This window comes from Acanthopagrus latus, chromosome 19, assembly GCF_904848185.1.
Source record: "Acanthopagrus latus isolate v.2019 chromosome 19, fAcaLat1.1, whole genome shotgun sequence".
NCBI classification, from domain to species: Eukaryota; Metazoa; Chordata; class Actinopteri; order Spariformes; family Sparidae; genus Acanthopagrus; species Acanthopagrus latus.
This window is the reverse complement of record NC_051057.1, coordinates 2,435,866-2,444,536: the sequence shown is the minus strand read 5'-3', so window position 1 is coordinate 2,444,536 and position 8,671 is coordinate 2,435,866.

Here is an 8,671-nt window from a genome sequence, read left to right as displayed (position 1 = left end):
GGACAAACTCTGCTGCAGTTGCTGAGACTATGCTAGTCTGCAGCTTAAGTTATCTGGAGTGGCCGTGATATCTTATGTATCTTAGTGGCAACACCTCTCTAGAGACACCCTGTCTGTAACAGCAGAACAGTCAACACAAGCCATTGTGCTTTATATAATTACTAGTGACAAATACACTTGATTGATTGACTGATAACACAGGTTATGAGGTTGGGTTGACTGCAGGGATAATGTTAAACTGGCAGGCTAGGCTAGGATAAGCTAGTTTAAATAGGAATCTGTCCATCATTTTAATATTGCAATACTTGGTAACCATTTGTTAAAGCAACAGCTGTCTTCAGGCCGTCATAAATTGGGATTATATCCCAGCTAAGGGGGGTTGTTCGACCTAATGCAAAAATTTTGCTGTAAGGAATAGTAACCATTTAAAAATCAAATGATGTATTTAATGTAACTTGCAAGAGGCAAATGTTACACTGAGAATCTTCATGACATGCCAAACCTCCTCAGTCTCCTTAGAAAGTATAACCACTGTGGTGTTTTCCTGACCAGCTGGGTGATGTCATCTGTCCAGGTTAGGTCATCAGTGATGTGTGACAGTGACAATCCAGCCAGTGACTGTGGTGTTGTTAGCCAATTTCAGGATAATGTTGTCCTTGTGTGAGGCAACAATGTCATAGGTGAGCAGTGTGTAGAGCTTTGGCTGAGTCCTTGTGGGGTGTCAGTATTCATCATCACATTGTTTGAGGTTAGATTTCCTCACTGGCAATTTCAGAGAGTGTGGGTTTTATGCCAAAGTTGTAGAGTTGGTTTGTGAGTTTGTGGGGGAAGAGGTAGATACTGTAGGGGGTCCAGTGACTCAGGTATATTACTCTGAATGTGGGTAAGAACCACTCCCTCCAAACACTTCATTATGATTGAAGTGAGTGCAACCGGCCTGTTGTCATTCACACAAGGGACTGGGCTCCTGTTGGGGACTGGGATGGTGGTGGTGCTTTTAAAGCAGGTTAGGTCTGTGGCCGGTGCAAGGGACAGGTTAAAAACGGAGGTGAATACTGATACCCCAAGGTTCATCCACATCTGTATTGCTAAACACATACCCTATAGGCTTAAAAACATATTTCAAACTTGAGAACTGCATCTGCCATATAAAGATTCATATACCATTTGTATCTATTCATGTACATCTAGTGTAGTTATTATGACATTGAATTTATCTCTTTTGCTTCACATACATTTTTTTGTTAAATCTATAACAAACCATTATATGAATTACTATTTGTCCTAGAGCATCTGGGTCCATGTGAGAACCTTTAAAAACACAGCTAACTAACTGTGATTTATGAATGATTTACCGTCAGTGCCATTTATGCATACCAGCTGCAATGCTTGGTAGGTTTTGGAGAAGTAGGCTGACCATGGTAATGGTAGACACATGCTGCCGATACCTTGCAATGCATAGGAATATACAGTTACTCAACTAATTATGCTAACATTGGGTACGCAGAAGTGTGTGACAAGGATTAGGAATTCTAATTTCCTAAGTAGCTCCACAATTCCACTGAACATGAGCAAAGGTTACATACATGCTATTGTAGACACAAAAGGGGCTGAAATGGACATGTTCATTTATAGTATAACTATAACTCTCTCTCTCTCCATATATATATATATATATATATATATATATATATATATATATATATATATATATATATATGTATATATATATATATATATATATATATATATGTGTGCATATATGTGTATGTATATGTATATATATATATATATATATATATATATATATATATATATATATATATATATATATATGCGAGTGTGTATCATATATACATATATATACATATGTGTATATATATATATATAGATATATATCATAAATGTATAAATCTTTAATCATGCAAATACAGGCTACCTATAGCTCTTGACTTTCATCTATCTATCTATCTATCTATCTATCTATCTATCTATCTATCTATCTATCTATCTATCTCTTTATTATCAGGCAAAATACAAGCCACCTATTAGCTCTCTATATGCCAATTCACATAGTGTTAGCATGTAGCGCTAGCATTAGCATGCTAGCGAACTCATTTTAACAGATTGTATCTATCTATCTATCTTATCAGGCAAAATGCAGGCTACCTATAGCGCTTGGCTGGCTTATCTATCTATCTATCTATCTATCTATCTATCTATCTATCTATCTATCTATCTATCTATCTATCTATCTATCCATATATCTTTATGATCGGGCAAAATGTGGACCGCCTATAGGGTCCTAGACAATTCCACACACTTCCACTAGGGGCAATGTAGAGGGATACACAGATTGGGTGGGGGGGTGGAGGGGGGGGCACACACACACACAGAAAATCTGAAATAAATCACTTTTAGGGACTAAGGAGATTTTTTGAAAAAAACACATTTTGGAGCGTGCTGAATGCAACTGAATTGAAATCTAATTGGGGACGGTGGTTTTGGTCCCCAAAGGCAAAGGCGTCCCCAAACAACTGGTGTGTGTGCTGGTGAAAGTCCCCAATCTAGACTTAAGTAAGAGCACACACACACACACACACACACACACACACACACTGGGATGTTCCTTGATCTTGTGCCCTGTGATTAGTTGTGTGAAGAGGGCCCAAATCTCTGATCCTTCTTCACTGTGTGATCAATCAGCTGGGCACATAAGCATGCTGGGGACTGGGAACACAGACAAAGGGTTAGGAAGTACAGTGTGTGTGTGTGTGTGTGTGTGTGTGTGTGTGATCCTGTGTGTAAAGCTCTATATTTGGTTTTCTTGTCAGACTGGCCAGTGTCGCCTGTACTCACATTGCAAGCAGAAAATTACGTCTTAACACCCACTCAAGAAAGTAAAGCAATTAGTAACTCATCAACTGTAAGGAAGTAAAGAAGGGTGGACATGTGGGAAGATATGAATAAAAATAGCCTGATCACACCAAGCTGGATGTAAATAACCTCTTGTTGAATATGATGCCGAACAGAAAAACATACTGGAACTGTATTAGGTTTTTTTCAGTATTTTATATCCTCAGCTATTTTTTTAATTTTTTATTCTGTTTATGGTCGCCTGTCTTCTGCGATAGATTTTCAGTGCATTTACATTTTGTGTTTGCCTATCTCTATATTGTAACTATATATACACATGTCATTGTCCGTAACCGCTTATCCCTTTCCATGGGGTCGCGGGGTGTTGCTGCAGGAGCCAATCCCAGCCTTGTCTCAGGGCGAGACAATGTGGGGTTCCGTATCCGTATCTCGCTCAAGGACAGTTCAGCATGCAGCTCAGCCCTGCCCAGAGCCGGGATTTGAACCACCGACCTTCTGATCACTAGTCGACCTGCTCTACCCGCTGAGCTACAGCCTACCCCTATTTTTCACACATGTCAAAAATTGCAGCGCCATACATGTTATTTACAGAATCACAATATGTGCACGTACTTGTAATGTAACTGTCACACCTGCCATTGTTAACTAATCTCTATTCTACAGAGCTGTCTTTATTTAATAGAAACCAACAATGAAATGTTAACTGGGAACCCTGGTGAAGGGTCAAGGGCCTTGACAAATCTAACCAACATTAAAGAATTAGTAGTGATGAAGACTGACTCTTGTGTTGACTCACGTCCCCTGTGTCTTAGCTAAGAAGCCACAGTTGAACACACCATAAAGAAAACAGCCAACTAGACAGCTAATTTGTTTGCTCTGTGCTGTATTAGCTGTTCGAAAAAAAGAAACTGGATTTTGAATCAGTTACATTGGTGTGCACTGAGGTCGCCACTAACAGCTGTGATTCATTTTCATATTTATACATTTTTGGCAGTATTTTTTCAGTTACTGCAAGAAAGGAATGGAACAAGCAGAAACAGCCTCACTGGACACGGCTTTTAATTTGGTTGGTGAGAACTCTGAAACTTTATCAGTTATTGACTTTACAATACAATGCAATTAATATTTTCAGGCCATAGTCTGATGGCTGCTTTATAAACATACAACAAGGTGTTCTGCTGTATGAACAATCCACCTTATTCTTGACTTTGCGAGTTTACCCATGGTTCATAGCGGTAGTCGGTTATGCTCTTCTGGTTGAACTGGTTGAACTCTGTGTTTACGCTAACAAAGCCGTCATGCTTGCTCTAAAAAAAACGACTTTTAACACAAAGAAAGCAACAGAATGAATACAAATCGGAGGTGGATACACAGTAGGGATGTTTTAAAAAGTCGCGAGGACAGTTCCGTAACAGTGTCTCACCCGTCAGTTCTCATGTAGTGGGTTGTTGATTGGTTACATACAGCGTGAATAATGCTGAAGGAAAGTGGAGTCGTGGAGACAGGCGGCTGCTCATGCATTGCTGGATTAGGGAAGTCATGCAGTCGTGGGTCTGAGAGGAGGTGGTCTACAACACTACTTATCCACTTACAATGCTGTTCTGAGTTCCCTCCCAAGACAGCTCAACACCCATTCACACCTGGACCCTTCCAGCCAAAACGACACACATGAGTATGAATGCTGGTCTGGTCAAGGACACTCCCTCACAGAGTTTAATTGTGTGTAACTCCCCTCCACTTGGTTAGAACTAAAGAATCCTCTTGGATGAGAGGTGAAATATATTCAAGAAACTGAAACAAGTCCAGTTGCCTACGCTATAGCACTTAGAATTAACTTGACCTGGATGACTGAGAATCTTCATCACCATCTCAAGTACAGGGTTGCGTTCCCCTTTTGTGTTATCACACATTTGATTGAGCAGTGATTCGAAAATTTTCATTTGCACATTTCAATTTATAACTTTAACGAACAGCCATTTTTCCCAGCTGACATTTTGGTTTGTCGCAGTGGGACAATGTGTCACCATAAACATTAAAAATGGTTCTGATGTATTCATGTATCCCAGTAAGCCACGGCAGTGAGCCACCATGTGCAATTCCAAGACCATGAAATGAAGCAGCTAGATGGAATCCAGCCATGATTCATGTATTTCTTTTATTATTATTATTATTATTATTATTTTTTTTTTTTTTTATTTACTCATTTTTTTTTTTTACACATGGGCTTTTCTTACCATGACAGGTAAAATGGTCCGTCAGCACCTTTTTGTTTTGGGGAAATGTGTTGGTGAGATTCACAGTCAGCTCCGTGTGTTTTAACTCTGTCTGATTTTGCCTACAGCCAGGTCGGAATTTATCGATGTACACTTCGCCAGTTCCGGAAAGACTTAGACTGTGGAAACTGCAATAACTATGGGAACGAGTAAATTTAACAAGTGCTGGTTTGAACAACCAGAATTCAGTTGGTTAAAAGCCGTACTTAAATAATGAATTTGAAGTGCAGCAAGAGGTTCCTCAAATTGGACACACTTGATGCGAAAGTGCTGGTGTCACATACAAAATCGGAAAAAAAAACAAAAAACAACAGTTAGCTTCTTAAAGGCTCCAGCGAAGTCATGCCATCAAATGCTTTTGTACGCCGTGGTCACTAGTTCCTGGTCCAAGTTCTTCCAGTTTTGCGCGGCCCTCTGCTGTCTCGCAATCAAGCAACACAAAGATAGGATAAAGCTTCAGGTTTTTGGGGACTTACAAACATAACTGGTGGATAGGTCCTTGTTCAGGGAGGATCCAGGCACCATGAGGCTTATTTCTGAAGCTAAGAAGGTGAAGGGGCTGGTGGACGAGATGCTCATTAGGGATTACCATGTTGTTGCTAACCACCTGCCAGATGCCCTCTCGTCAGCCCCGGTGCTTGCTAGCTGTCAGCCAGCTTCTGGTTTTCTCTTCTGATTTGTACCTTGCTTTTGTTAGCACTTTGCTTTAGCCTTTAGTTGATATTTTGTTTTGTTTTGTTTGTCCTAGTGACTCGTTTTGGTTTTCTTGTTCTCCCTGTTTTTTTTTTGTATTTCAGCTTTGTTTTCAAAGCTTGACAAAGAGTTAGTTTGTAACATCATTACAAGAGGCAATATGTGGTTGTCAGCACATGGTTCAGTTTGTAATTTGGGATGCCATTAGTTTTGAGCCCTGTCATTAGCAGCAGTAGACCTGGGTGATAAAACATTAGTAATATGTATCAGCAATAGACATGTTGTCGATAACAATGAGAAGATAAGATGGTCAATAGATTCACATGTATGCATTAAATTCACACTTGACAGCACACAGAGAATATGCTCTGGGTTATAAACAGCTTGTCATATCCCTTGATAATGGAGCTTGCTACAAGTGTCACATGAACAGCCAATCATTTGTGGGTTGTGTAGTTTGGTTGCACCATTGCCATGTGATTGCCAACAACAGGGGAACATGTCAGAGGCATTATTATGGAATGCTGTTCTCACAAAATCTGCCACGATACACTGTAAAACTGTTAATTCATGCATTTGTAAAGTGATATTTATTTCTGGCAAGGTTTCAACAGTAACAAAAACAGTGATGAAGCGCAGTAGAAAAACGAAAAGGAGACACCAAAAAGGTGATCAACATGTGCCCATGAAGACGAATGGGACAGTATGAGCAAGTTAAAAGCTACACTGGAGTGAGTTTTCTGTTTGAGTGTGCATATATCTGTTCTGGGTGTAATGAGTACACATGAGTAAGTGTGCAGTGGTGTGTATTTGTGTGTCGACTCTGTTCGAATGCTGCTCTGGCGGCATGCCGGGGACAAACTGCCACCTGTGCGAGTTTCCCAGCCATATGGGTTTTGGTGTAGCTCGATGATTGGGCCAGCGAGTGCAGGTTAAGAAGAGTTGCAGTGAAAGCCAGAGATTAATTGGAAGTGAGAGTGTATGAGCCATCTGCTCAATCTGTCTGTCTGTCTGTAACCGCCATCCCCACCCCCTCTGTCCAGCTGCTGAAGAAAAGAGAGGCAGACAGTGCAGATGGTCCTATGAAATGGATTTGCATTGTTCCATAATAGACTTGAAGCTTTGACCTTTCTTTCACTCAGAACTCAGAACTGACTGGGAGGAGATGCACAGGCTCAGTGGTTAGCACTGTCACGGAATCTAAGGTATAATTTTCTGCTATTAAAAACAACGTAGACCGAAAATATGAAGTGTGTACCATTTGTACATACAGAGACTCTGCAATGTCTAAATTCTGGAAATTGTTACCGAGTGAAAAGCATTTTTGCAAAAAGCGACTAGTTCAAATGCTAGATCGAAGTCAATGACATTTCTACAAAATGTAATAAAAAACACATTGTCTTCATTAGTGCAGTGGTATCTGGCTATAAGGATAGGTCTGGTTTAATTTGATCATCTTGTCATGGTATATTTAGGAGGTTTAGGTAATATTGTACATATGAATTATACTCACATTCATTCATTGTGCATCACAATTGCATTTGTAAGGTCTAGTTTGTAGAGTAGCTCTTGTATTTTTGTAGTCACGTGATCTGCAGCTTCTATACAGGCACTTGCAAGGTGTGTTCCATCCATTCATCCATTGTCTGTAACTGCTTCATCCCTTTTATGGGGTCGCAGGGGCTTTGCTGGAGCCAATCCCAGCTGTCTCTGGGCGAGGGCAGGGTACATCCTAGATGAGTCGCCAGCTCATCGCAGGGCCGCAACGCGTGTTCATCTCTATGAATCAGTGGAGGGATAGGAAGGATGGATGCAGTCATTGTTATACTGGTATAAGAGCAGATAGAGTAGTGAAGTGGAACACTGTTAAACCTTCAAACACAAAGCAGGATAGGTGGGCAGTGAATCTGAAGACAAATGGTGGTCTTCACTTATCAATGCCATCTGTCATTCCCTGTCAATCAAACTTTGTGGTCACAAGTATTTTTTCCCCCTTTTTTTTTTGTTCCTTTTTGTCAGAGTTGAGTCAGAAGACAAAAACTCACACACTGGACTCTTATTAAAACCTTCATATGGTAATTACAATTAGGTAGTGATGGACAGAGTGAGATCAAGGATACAAGATAAGTGTTTCCATACAAGTTGTTTGGGTTGACTCTCAGTACTCTCAGATATTTAAGGATTGCTGCTTCCTCATGTCTAAAGTTGACAGTTAAGATGCCTTCCTGGATATTCCAGGACATGGTAGGTGTCCCTGAAAGCTAGACACTTTTAGACTAAAACACACGTGCAAATAGACTGAATGAATAACTAATTTGATGATCATCGGGTTGATATTGAAAAAAAAACCAAAACGATGCTGTAAAAAACAGAGAACACAACTAAATATAGAAATGTTACATGTCTCACAGAAGAAACAGAAATGAATTGCAAAGCAACATGAACACAGGGAGAGGTTAGTTATCTCCATGCTTTGTACTGTAGCTTACGAGGTAGACCTTATATTAAATATACATTTCGTTTTGATTGCATGATTGAGATATTATTGTCTTATTTGTTCTTAACCCAGTGTTAGCATTTGCTGCTGTAGCCACCAGGTTCCAATAATGGCATTTAATGTGTCTGTCTGCTGTCTTCAGTTGCTCCTGTTTTCTTTAGTAGCAGTGCATTGAGCAAGTATTTCTTCCAGCCATGCTGGCAGCTATTATCAGAGAATTTCTTTAAACAGATATAAAAAATCTTTTACAGGCATTTTCCAAAGTTAATTAAGTTGCCAACAAACACAACAAATTGCCTGTAACCTCTTAACCTGTGAAAGTCTTCTGCCT